This window comes from Chiloscyllium plagiosum, unplaced genomic scaffold (genome assembly GCF_037043375.1).
Source record: "Chiloscyllium plagiosum isolate Xiang-an unplaced genomic scaffold, Cpla_swu_hap1 HiC_scaffold_5, whole genome shotgun sequence".
Classification (NCBI taxonomy): domain Eukaryota; kingdom Metazoa; phylum Chordata; class Chondrichthyes; order Orectolobiformes; family Hemiscylliidae; genus Chiloscyllium; species Chiloscyllium plagiosum.
In genome coordinates, this window is record NW_028270143.1 from 101,508,106 (window position 1) to 101,520,703 (window position 12,598).

Sequence of the window (12,598 nt, forward strand, 5' to 3'; positions counted from 1 at the left end):
GCAGACAGCAAGCTGGTTTGAAGTGTCTAGATTAGAGTGATGCTAGAAAGGCACAGCAGGTCAGGCAGCATCCAAGGAGGAGGAAAATCGATGTTTCAGGCAAAAGCCCTTCATCAGGATAAAGGGCTTTTACCTGAAACGTCGATTTTCCTGCTCCTCAGATGCTGCCTGACCTGCTGTGCTTTTCCAGCACCACTCTAATCTAGACTCTGGTTTCCAGCAACTGCAGTCCTTGTTTTTACCTGGTTTGAAGTGTGTCTACTTCAACACCAGATGTATCTGAAATAAGGTAGGTGAGCTTGCAGCATGGATAGGTACCTGGGACTTCGATGTTGTGGCCATTTCGGAGACATGGATAGAGCAGGGTGAGGAATGGATGTTGCAGGTTCCAGGGTTTAGATCTTTCATTAAGAACAGGCAAGGTGGTAAAAGAGGTGGAGGTGTGGCCTTTTTAGTCAAAGATAGTATAATGGTGGCTGAAAGAACTTTTGCCAAGGACTCGTCTACTGAGATTGTATGGGATGAGGTTAGAAACAGGAGAGGAGAGGTCACACTGCTGGGAGATTTTTATAGGTCTCCGCAGAGTTCTAGGGATGTGAAGGAGAGGATTTGCAAAATGATTCTGGGTAGGAGTGAAAAGAACAGGGTGGTCATTATGGGGGACTTTACCTTCCCCAACATTGACTAGAAATGCTATAACTCTAGTATGTCGGATGGATCAGTTTTTGTCCAATGTGTACAGGAGGGTTTCCTGACATAGTATGTCAAAGGGCCGACAAGAGGGGAGGCCACACTAGATCTGATGCTTGGTAATGAACCAGGCCAGGTGTTTGATTTAGTTGTAAGTGAGCACTTTGGAGAGAGTGACCATAATTCAGTTACATTTAGTTTAGCGATGGAAAGGGATAGGTACATGCCACAGGTCAAGAGTTATCGATGGGGCAAGGGCAATTATAATGTGATTAGGCAAGAATTAGGGAGGCATAGAATGGGATAGCAAAATGCAGGGGATGCGGACAATGGAAATGTGGAGCTGGTTTAAGGAACAGATATTGCATGCCCTTGATAAGTATGTCCCTGTCAGGCAGGGAGGTACTTGATAAGGTAAGGGAACCGTGGTTTACGACAGAAATTGCATCTCTTGTTAAGCGGAAGAAGGAGGCTTATGTGTTGATGAGACAAGATGGTTCAGATGAGGCAATGGAGAGTTACAGATTAGCTAGGAAGGATTTAAAGAGAGAGTTAAGAAGAGCAAAGAGAGGACATGAGCAGTCATTAGCAGCTGGAATAAAGGATTACCTTAAAGTTTTTAATAGTTATGTGAGGAATAGAATGATGACTAGGGTAGGAACAGGGCCAGTCAAAGACTGAAGTGAGAAGTTGAGTGTGGACCCTGCGGGGTTTGGAGAGGTATTAAGCAAATATTTCTCATCAGTTTTCACTCAGGAAAAGGAGAATATTGTAGAGGAGAAAAATGAGGTACGAGATATTAGACTAGAAAGGATTGAGGTTAGTTACGAACAGGTGTTATCAATTCTAGAAGGGGTGAAAGTAGCCAAGTCCCCTGGGCTGGATGAGATTTATCTGAGGATTCTCCGGGAAGCTAGGGAGGAGATAGCGGAGCCTTTGGCTTTGAAATTGGAGTCGTTATTGTCTACAGGTTTGGTCCCAGAGGACTGGAGGATTGCAAATGTTGTGCCCTTGTTCAAGAAGGGCAGTAGAGATGATCCAGGTAATTATAGACCAGTGAACTTTACTTCTGTTGTAGGAAAGGTTTTGGAAAGGATTATAAGAGAGAGGATTTATAATCATCTAGCAAGCAACAATTTGATTTCAGATAGTCAACATGATTCTGTCAAGGGCAGATCGTGTCTCACAAACCTCATTGAGTTTCTTGAGAAGGTGACCAAGCATGTAGATGAGAGTAGGGCAGTTGACGTGGTATACATGGACTTCAGTAAAGCCTTTGATAAGGTTCCACATGGTAGGCTGTTGGAGAAAATGCAGAGGCATGGGACTGAGGGTGATTTAGCAGTTTGGATTAGAAACTAGCTTTCTGAAAGAAGGCAGTGAATGATGGAAAATATTGAGCTTGGAGTCCGGTTACTTGTGGTGTTCCACAGGATGTGTTTTGGGACCACTGCTATTTGTCAATTTTATAAATGACTTAGAAGCAGTCATAGGTGGATGGGTTAGTAAATTTGTAGATGAAGTCGGTGGAGTAGTGGACAGTGTGGAAGATGTTGCAGGTTGCAGAGGGACTTGGATAAACTGCAGAATTGGGCTGAGAGGTGACAAATGGCATTCAGTGCAGCTAAATGTGAGGTGATTCACTTTGCGAAGAATAACAGGAAAGCAGAATACTGGGTCAATGGAAAGATTCTTGGTAGTGTGGATGTGCTGAGGGATCTTGGAGTCCATGTGCATAGATCCCTGAAAGTTGCTACCCAGGTGGCTATTAAGAAGGCATACAGTGTGTTCGGTTTTATTGGCAGAGGGGGTTGAGTTCCAGAGTCGCAATGTCATGCTGCAACTATACAAAATGCTAATGCGGCCACACTTGGAATATTGTGTACAGTTCTGGTCGCCCCATTACAGGGAGGATGCGGAAGAATTAGAAAAGGTGCAGCAGATATTTATCAGGATGTTGCCTGGTCTGGAGGGAAGGTCTTATGAGGAAAGGCTGAAAGACTTAGGTCTGTTCTCATTGGAAAGAAGAAGGCTAAGAGGGGATTTGATAGAGACATACAAGATGATCAGAGGATTAGATAGGGTAAACAGTGTAAGTCTTTTTCCTAGGATGATGACATCAGCATGTACGAGGGGGCATAACTACAAATTGAGGGGTGATAGATTTAAGACAGATGTCAGAGGCAGATTTTTTACTTAGAGAGTGGTAAGGGCGTGGAATGCCCTATCTGTCAATGTAGTTAACTCAGCCACATTAGGGAGATTTAAACAATCCTTAGATAAGCACATGGATGATGATGGGATAGTGTAGGGAGATGAGCTTAGAATAGTTCACAGGTCAGTGCAACATTGAGGGCCAAAGGGTCTGTTCTGCGCTGTATTGTTCTATGATCTATGTTCTATATGCTTGGAAAGTTAAAATCCCCTACCATAACCACCCCATTATTCTTACAGATAATTGAAATCTCCCTAGAAAATTTGTTTCTCAATTTCCCTCTGACTATTAGGGGGTCTATAATACAACCCCAATAAGGTGACCATCACTTTCACATTTCTCAGTTCAACCCAAATAAGTTCCCTGGACGTATTTCTGGGAGTATCCTCCCTAAGTACAGCTGTAATGCTATCCCTTATCAAAAACAGCACTCCACCTCCTCTCTTGACCCCCTTTCTATCCTTCCTATAACATTTGCATCCTGGAACATTAAGCTATCAGTCCTGCCCATCCCTGAGCCACATTTCTGTTGTTGCTATGATATCCCAGTCCCATGTTCCTAACCATGCCCTGAGTTCATCTGCCTTCCCTGTTAGGCCTCTTGCATTGAAGAAAATGCCATTTAATTTATCAGTCCTATCTTGTTCTCTGCTTTGTTCCTTTTCGCCCTGACTGTTAGACTCACTCCCTTTCCCAACAGTACCAGTCTCAGATTGATCTCTTTCCTCACTATTTCCCTGGGTCTCACCCTGTTCCTTAAATCCTCCCGAGCAGCTCGAACAAATCTCCCTGCCAGTATATTAGTCCCCTTCCAATTCAGGTGCAATCCATTCTTCTTATGCAGGTCACTCCTACTCCAGAAGAGATTCCAATGATCCAAAAATATGAACACTTCTCCCATACACCAGCTCCTCAGCCATGCATTCATCTGCTCTATCCTCCTATTCCTACCCTCACTAGCTCATTGCACCGGGAGTAATCCAGATATTACTCCCCTCTAGGACCTCCTATTTAAATTTTTGCCTAACTTTCTATATTATCCATTCAGAATCTCATTCATTTCCCTTCCTATGTCATTGATTCCAATGTGTACAATGACCTCCTGCTGGCCCCTCTCCCCCGTGAGACATCTTTGATCCTGGCACCAGGGAGGCTACACACCATTCTGATTTTTCACTGCTGGCCACAGAAACGTCTGTCTGTGTCTCTGACTAGAGTGTTCCCTATCACAATCGATCGCTTGGAACCCAACGTACCCCTCATTGCATTAGAGCCTGTCTCGATACCAGAAATTTGGCTGTTCGTGCTACGTTCCCCTGAGAGCTCATCACCCCCTACATTTATCTCTCTCTTCATTGTGCAACACCTTATTCTTAGCTAATGCCCACTGGTCCTAGATTCTCCCAAAAGGGGAAAACAATCTCTCTGCATTGAATCTGTTAAGATCCCGAAGAATCTTGCTTCAATAAAAGTTTCTCTCATTCTTCCAAATTCCAGTGAATACAGGCCCATCCTATTCAAACCTAATGTCCTTTACCTGCTGTCTTCACCTGGTCTGGTCGACATATGACTCCAGACACAAAGCAATGTGGTCGGCTCTTAACAGCCCTCTGGGCAATTAAGAATGGGTAATAAATGCTGGTTTAACCAGTGAAATCCACATCCTGTGAATGAATATGAGAAAGCTCTCTGAGCTCTCTGTATACTCTGTAGCAGCCTAATGAACCTTTTCTGAACTGCTTCCAATGTCAGTATATATTTGCTCAGATAAGGGGATCAAAACTGTTCATAAATGTTGCAGCTGTAGCCTCAATAGTGCCTGATACAGTTTTAGCAAAACCTCCTTACTTTTATACTCCATTCTCTTTGAAACAAAAGCCAACATTCCATTTGTCTTCCCTATGACCCATTGATTTTTGCTTCTGCCTTTTTTGTGGTTCATGCACAAGGAGTCCCAAATCCATTTGTGCTGTCGCTTTCAGTAGCCTTTCTCCATTTAAGTAATATTCAGCTCCACTGTTCTTCCTGTCAAAGTGCACCACCCTCTGTGTGAAAAGGTTGCCTCTCACGACCCCTATAAATGTTTTCCCTACCACCTTAAACCTATGCCCTCTAGTTTTGGACTCCCTTACCCTGGGAAAAATGCCTTGGTATTCACCTATTCCTGCTTCCCATGGTTCTATAATCCTCTACAGAGTCACCCACAATCTCTGATGCTTGAGGGAAAATAGCCCCAGCCTATTCAGTCTCATACCAAATCCTCCAACCCCAGCAAAATCCTTGTAAACCTTTTCTGCACCCTTTCAAGTTTAAAAAAATCTTTCCTACAGCAGGGAGAGCAGAATTGAATGCACTACTCTAAAAGTGTCCAGGGCCCTGCCATTAACAGTGTAAGTCCTAAACTCTCCACATGATACCTGGCCCTACACTAGATCATGTCTTAATGTGGATGAACATGTGCAAGAAGAGTCTTCAAATGATAAGGAACAATTGGGTGCTGAAGTAGAAAATATGACCAGTGGTTAGGAATCAAAGATGCAAAGGATGATTTACTTGCTCGAGGTGAACCTCTCAGGTTCTTGCTTTCACAGTCTGCATTAACAGTTCTGGTAACCTCAGTCACCACTTCCTTAAACATGTAGTACTGAAACCATTAGGCAACCTTTACATCAATGATTTACTGATTTGTAATCTACACTGCAGTTCAAAGTAGCAGAAATGGTTTGGGTCCAGTCCCAAGCACTAACAGCTACTTGAAATCATTAATCATCCAACTGTTGATATAAAATGCTTCCTCTCTTGAACAGGAGCTCTCCTCATTATCAGCTGTGGCTCAGTTAAGTCACTTGCCTCTGAATCAGGACCTTATGTGTTCAAATCCTGCTACAGACTTTGCAGTGCTGGAATCAGAGCTGAGATTTCAGTGCAGCACTGAATGGTTGCTATCCGTGGTATAATGGAATTCATATAAAATATGATGACGTACTTATCACATGAATCTGAAACCAGTAGAGAAAAGATACTAGTCTATAAAGAGCATGTGAAGAGAGAAATCTTAAATACTATGTAGAGGGCTTTATTTGATAACCTACTGTTATAAATAAAGGAGTAGTTACCATACATAAGGAGTTAAAGAGTCTAACTTAGAGATAAGGAGCAAGTAGCCCCAGGGACAATGCTTGTGCAGACATCTTCAGCCCAAGATATTTCAAGCCACTATCTCAACAAGTAGGTAGCAGCGTTGGCTTAAAGCACAAGATAACATGCTGTCTCTCGAATAAGATGTTAAACTGTTGGCCTCTCAGATGTGAATAAAAGATTTTGTGTACAATTTTGAGGAAGAACATAGGATTTATCCTCAATGTCTGTCCTAACCTGACAAAAACAGATTATCTGGTCATTATCCAATTTATTGGAGATGACTTTTGTGTTTTGTACTGAAGTACAATGACTACACTTATAAGAACCTTTCATTGGCTGCAATGTGCCATCCTTTTGGAAAATGCTTTATAAAGCTGTCTTTTTTTTCTTTCTGTCTGTTTCATAAAAAAATCCCACTTGTACCTCTTGCTAGTGGCTTCTATATAAAATGTGCATTATATTAGGAACATTGAAATTCTTATGGCTTGTGACTTTTGGGAGCTGAAGTCCTTGTGGGGTGGTTACAGACTTGAATTCTTCAGCTGCTTAGGGAACATCTCCGGGATACCCACACCAATCAACACCACCCCATGACCAAACATTTCAACTCCCCCTCCCACTCTGCCGATGACATGCAGGTCCTGGGCCTCCTCCATCACCACACCCTCACCACCCAATGCCTGGAGGAAGAATGCCTCATCTTCCGCCTCAGAACAACCCCCAGGGCATCAATGTGGACTTCACCAGTTCCCTCATTTCCCCACCCCTCAACTTACCCCAGTTCCAACCTTGCAGCGCAACACCATCCTCATGACCTGTCCTACCTGCCAATCGTGCTTCCCACCTGTCCGTTCCACCCTCCTCTATCACCTTTATTCCTACCTCCATCCACCTATTGCACTCTTAGCTACTTTCTTCCCAGCCACACCCCCCCTCCCACTTATCTCTCCACCCCGGAGGCTCCCAGCTTCATTCCTGATGAAGGGCTCCTGCCCGAAACATCGATTTTCCTGCTTCTCGGATGCTACCTGACCTGCTGTGCTTTTCCAGCACCAACCTAATCTTGAGCCCCTTCTTCAGCTGCTGCCAAGGCAGTATAGCCTTCATCTATACATGTTAATATATCACTCCAATATAATAACCATTTGCAGTAACTTTATTTGTGGCCCATTATCAAATGCCTTTTAGAAATCTAAATTCTTCTACTGGTTGCTCTTTATACAGGCTGCTTGAAGCATCCTCATAGAACTTCACTGAATCTGTCAAACAGAATTTCTCTTCCACAAAACCATATTGTCACTCCTCATTTTTTTCTCTTTTTTTCACAATGCCCTTCTATTATAAACTTCATAGTGTATTCTAGTATTTTCCCCAATAACAGATGTTGGCCTATTATTTTCTGATTTCCATTCCTTTTTTGAATAGTGGTGTTATATTTGCTAGGACCTTTTAAGAATATAGACACTCTTGAAAAATGAGAATCAATGCATGTGTAGGTTAGGTTCATTAGTCAGGGTCTGGGTGAGATACTCTAAGGAGGGTTGGTGTGGACTTGTTGGGCCAAATGGCCTGTTTTCACACTGTAGGGATTCTGTAGGGATTCTATAAACTGGTCAAGGTTGAATGGGACTTTAAGTGTACATCTGTTGCCCATCTATTTGATCTGGAGTTAGCAAAGAAGTGCCCTGACAGATTTTTTAACATGCAATATTTTCTTGTGTTTCAGATTCACTATGTGTTGCATGGTGAGACATTCAACCCTATTCTTCACATCCTCCAATCCTGTCCTATTGGGAGAACAGTGCTGTTGAACAAGACAACCGTCCTTTGTTGCATCTTTTTGTTAGTAAGAGTTCCGCTTCTGACATTGCAACCTGTCTTTTTCCTTTGACGTGGCTTCACCAGTTTCATTTTAAATGTTGTGGCCTAAACTTCCTCAAGTTTGTGAACTTAACTTTTAATTCAAGACACACCCTTATAATTTGCTGTAGCTCTAAAGGAATGCAGGGAAATAATTTGTGTGAGATACCAGTGGTAGGCCAAACAAGCAACTAATGAACTCAGTCTGAAAAATGGGACTTAATTGAGAATTTGACTAAAATTGAGCAGGAGTAAATTGTATATTACACATTTCTTTCAGTCTCTTCAACCACTCAATCACTTTACCACAGAATTCAGGCCACACTTTTTTAAACTTAGTGGTTTATGAGTTCATAACTTTGATTTAACAACACATGGAAAACCAGTGGCAAGTTGATAATCTCCCAAGGCCCCCGAAGGAGGATCCAGTATAAACCTCCATCGATGCAGGTAACATCCTTCTAGTCATACAGGAAATATTATGGGCATACATAATCCTTGTTTACAGAGAGCTATTTTCTCCAGAATCCAGCATAGATTTGGCTTTACGATAAACTCCCAGAGTCACAAGAAGAAATGTCAAACAATATATCTGGTTTAAGATTATGTGTTTTAATCAGTTGTGCAGGACCAATGTCAATATAATGATTTCACTCCTAGAAAATCAAGTCCTGACTTTTGGCAAATGGCAGATCACCTTCTATTAGCTTGCTGTAGTGAGAACATAAATATTTGTGGCTAAAAATCTTTAATTGTATGCATCACATTCACAGTTTGATCTGTAGAAACAGTAATATTGATTTTAGCATTTTTTTAAACAAGTCTCAGACTTGCGTATTCTCTGTTGTTGAAGGAAAATGATGTAATAACCCCTAGCAAGAATTTAAAAGCTTACTCACTTTTCATGTTTGGTGAACAATCTGAGTGTTGATGAAAGATAAGCCCAATCTTTTATTTTTCTCAATCGGGGTTCAGTAATTGTTCAATTATTCAACCAGTAACCAATGAACAGGTCATTGTCAACTAGAATTGCTATGTTCAATTATCTAAACATCAGAATAATTGCCCATTTGACTTCAAAACTCCCAATTCCCAGAACATCAGCTCAGTGATCAGCCATCTCACATGGGTCATTGGCTATTATGTGTGCATGGTCATAAATGGGAACATTAATCTTTTCACATCATTTACAACAGGCAATGATGGGAACCATGACAGCACAAGTGATACTTTAGAGAATAAGGAGCAGCATCTAAAATGCTTTAAAATATTTGAAAATCATTTGCCAAATTGATTATTATTTTTGTGATTTTATTGTGTTATTTAGAGCAAGGATTTTAAGTGACCAGATTCTCAAATTTTGTAAGTGCCTTATTATGGATATGACACTGTACATTATTTTACTACCATCGCTATAAACATTGATGTTTGCACACTATTAATGGGAGTTTATTGTTGCTAGTAAAATATATTATTTTTACTTGTTCTTTGACGAGCTATGAAAAAGGCCATTGCAAAAAGTACCTCTGAACATATCATTTCATGGAACTGAAAATCAATCCAAAGATTGCTTTAAAAAAGTGACACTTGCTGCCTGCTTTCTTGATGTGTCATGATGTTATGTTTTCTGTCATCTTCCACCTGATTTTCCATGGTAATTGAGCAGTCAGGGAACAGCAGGGATCCATTACACCTGAACCTTCCAAACTTAACAAGAGCACAGATTTAACTTCAAGTGTTTGATGTAAGTGTCTATCTATTTTGGAGTAGGTACATGAAATTTAGCAGAGAATGCCAACAATAATGTCTACGTTCCTTATTTCAACAATTGCTGTCTTGCTTATGCTGTGTTAATCATAGAAGGTGAACAAATTGAGTTTCAAACCAAACATCAGTGCAAAGGGAAATGTTGATATTGTCCAGTACAAATTGTATTACAGCGCCATTTTGTATTTTGCTGGTCGATCGAATTTTCTCTTCTCTTTGTCTTTTTTATAAAAGGACAACCCTTACATTCCATTGTGAACAAAGCACAATTTGTTATCCATTAGAAATTTCCATTTGCTTTGCTATTTGGAAGAATAAGATATGAAATATGCTGAGAACATTGTTCGAATATACTCTTAGACTTTCTTTCTATTTGTGGTACAAAGCTCCATGATCCAGTGGAATGGTAGCAGTTGGAAGCAGTCTGCTTGAGAGTGCTGTCAACATGCATTGCCCTCACCTATTCATGTCTTTTCAATATAATTGATACAAAATTGCTGAGGAACAATGACCAGAGTTGAGGCAAGCAGGCACACCCTCCTAGCACCATGATGCCATGAGAGTAAGGTCTTCTCAGTTCCATAAAGTTTTGGTAGATCATGAATCACTGTTTTACATCATGTAACATTGGCTTCAGTTTAGTTAGAAGGTTTAATGGTGTCAAAAAAGAAAAATGTTGAATTTAGCAATCGGATTGAGAATGAGAAACCGGGGTTGGAAACAATTATACAAAACTAAATATAATTACATGGGGATGAGGTTAGAGTTAGTGGAAGGAGAGTGGAAAAAAACTTTATCAAAAAAGATAATTTTGCAACATTGGCAAATGTCTGAAAAAAGTTCAAGATTATATATTCCAGTAAGAAAGAAGGATTCTATGATGGGGACAAACCAGTTATGATTCACCAGGGAAGGTAAAGACAATGCCAAATTGAAAGAAAGAAAATTTACAATGTGGCAAAGATTATTGACAAACCAGAGGTTTGAGAAAGTTTTAAATGCCAACAAAACATGAACAAAAAAAATGACAAGACAAGAAAATAAACAATGAGGGCAAACTAGTAAGTAATATAAAAACGACAATAAGAGCTTCTTTAACTTTCGGCCCTTTGTAGAATGTGTCTGAGGGAATAATAGTGTTGAGCCAGGAAATTGGAAGAAAGGTTGAAGAAATATTTTCATCACTGTTTCCACCAGAAGACACTAATGGTATTCCAAAAGAATTCTAAGTAATCAAGAGTTTAAAGGGGATAGAGAAGAAAACACAGTAACTCTAATTGGAGAAAGAGTGCAAAGGAAATTAATGGGTGAAAGATTAATATATTGCATGTGAGAAGGGGGTCAGTTGATGGCCAGTTTGTGATACAGCATGATGTCAACAATACCAGTTCAATTCCCACACTAGCTAAGGTTGTCATGAAGGATTCTCCTTTGTAACCTCTCCCCTCACCTGAAATGTGGTGATCCACAAATAGAACCATCATAAGATCTCTCTCTCATGAGAGAGCAGCCCCATAGTCTGGTAGAGCTATGGCAACTTTACCTTTCTGGGGACCAGCTGCCTGGATGGCTAGTTTGCAATGCAGAGCAGCAACAACAATGGTGGTTCAATTCAAGACTGGCTGAGGTTACAATGAAGGACTCTCCTCCTCAGAGACATGGTAATCCTCAGGTTAAACCATCAATAATCGTCTCTCTCTTTCAAATAAGAGAACAGTTCTGTGGTCCAGCGATAGCAATTCAGTTGATTCTGGGCATGGAGGATTTTCTTATGTAGAGATGATGAGTAAGTTAGACTTACACTCAAAAGTCATTGAGTCATAGAGATGTACAACACTGAAACAGACCCTTCAGTCCAACTTGTCCATGCAGACCAGATATCCCAACCCAATCTAGTCCCACTTGCCAGCACTCAGCCCATATCCCTCCAAACCCTTCCTATTCATATCCCCATCCAGATTCCTTTTAAATGTTGTAATTGTACTCACCTCCACCACTTCCTCTGGCAGCCTATTCCATCTGCGTGAAAACATTGCCCTTTAGGTCTCTTTTATATCTTTCCCCTCTCACCCTAAACCTATGCCCTCTAGTTTGGGACTCCCCCATCCCAGGGAAGAGACTTTGGCTATTTACCCTATCCAAGTCTCTCATGATTTTACAAACCTCCGTAAGGTCAACCCTCAGTCTCTGATTCTCAAGGGAAAACAGCGCCGGCCTATTCAACCTCTTTCTATAGCTCAAATCCTCCAACCCTGGCAACATCCCTGTAAATCTTTTCTGAACCCTTTCAAATTTCACAGCATCTTTCTGAGAGGAAGAATTGCATGCAATATTCCAAAAATGGCCTAACTAATGTCCTGTACAGCCACAACATGACCTCCGAACTCCTATACTCAATACTCTGACCAATAAAGGAAAGGATACCAAATGCCTTCTTCACTACCCTATCTATCTGCAACTCCACTTTCAAACAGCTATGAACCTACACTCCAAGGTCTCTTTATTCAGCAACACTCCCTAGGACTTCCCATTAAATGTATAAGTCCTGCTAAGATTTGCTTTCCCAAAATGCAGCACTTCGTATTTATCTAAATTAAACTCCATCTGCCACTTCTCAGCCCATTGGCCCATCGGATCAAAATCCTGTTATAATCTGAGTTCACCTTCTGTACTGTTCAATTTTGATGTTGTCTGCAAACTTACTAACTTTATTTCATATGCTCACATTCAAATCATTTATATAAATGATGAAAAGTAGTTGACCCAGTGCCAATCCTTGTAGCACTTCATTGGTCACAGGCCTCCAGTCTGAAAAACACTCCTCCATCACCCTCCATCTTCTACCTTTGAGCCAGTTTTGTATCTAAATGGCTAGTTCTCCCTGTATTCCATGAGCTCTGACCTTGCTAACCAGTGTCCCATGGG